This window comes from Argopecten irradians, chromosome 15 (genome assembly GCF_041381155.1).
Source record: "Argopecten irradians isolate NY chromosome 15, Ai_NY, whole genome shotgun sequence".
In the NCBI taxonomy this organism is placed as follows: Eukaryota; Metazoa; Mollusca; class Bivalvia; order Pectinida; family Pectinidae; genus Argopecten; species Argopecten irradians.
This window is the reverse complement of record NC_091148.1, coordinates 20,076,095-20,077,015: the sequence shown is the minus strand read 5'-3', so window position 1 is coordinate 20,077,015 and position 921 is coordinate 20,076,095.

Here is a 921-nt window from a genome sequence, read left to right as displayed (position 1 = left end):
CACAAGTTTGTCTTGTTCTCAATTTAACCATCCTTGATACTGCAGGGGTTCTGATCACTTACGATCTCTACAACGATGGACTATCTCATAGTAAAACTGCAGGCAAAAGAACACAACAGGTAATTTAGTCATTTGATGTTCATCAAAAGAGGCTTATAACGGCTATGTGGCTTTGAAGTTGGACGTCATTCTCTCTGTAGTCTTCAAAGGAAATATTTGCTGGCCTGTGATTGGTTCAGATTGTTCCTCTGAGCTGCTTTTAGTTTTACTATGAGATAGTCCAGGGATGTAGAGATTGTAAGTGATTGAAACCCCTGGAGTATCGAGGACGCAATTTAACATGCTGTATAGCATGAAATGTTTTTATGACTGCTGTTGGAACACGAAAGCAAACTTTGCTTTATCCTTGATTGAAATTGCTGTCTCTTGGACTAACGATGAATATTTCTATACCCATGAAATGCTTTAAAAGCTGTGAAAGAAGTATCCATGAACATTTCATGTGGTAACACAGTACCTTCAAACTAGCAGATGATCTGCTATACTGACCGGAAGACTAATTATCAGAGTAAATATACGATGTAGCAGTACTGTATTTATTTAAAACTGAATCTAGGTCTGGAAATTATCACACTTTTTTCAGTTTTTAATACGATGAATATTCTGATGATGGCAAATAATAGATTAGGGAAATAATAAGAAACAAGAGGCCCATATTTTTTACAGCATGTTTAAGTTATTTTGTCCATGAACTTATTTACATGTCATTTGTAATCCTCTGGGTTTCTTATCAATAAGAATAAATAGGTAACTACTTGGTTTTTTTTTTTTAAACTTGGTTTTGCATATCAAACTCTGTCATGTAAATCACGCTTTCGAAGGCGTAAAAAAAGATTCACTACAAGAATTCGCAGCCAACAA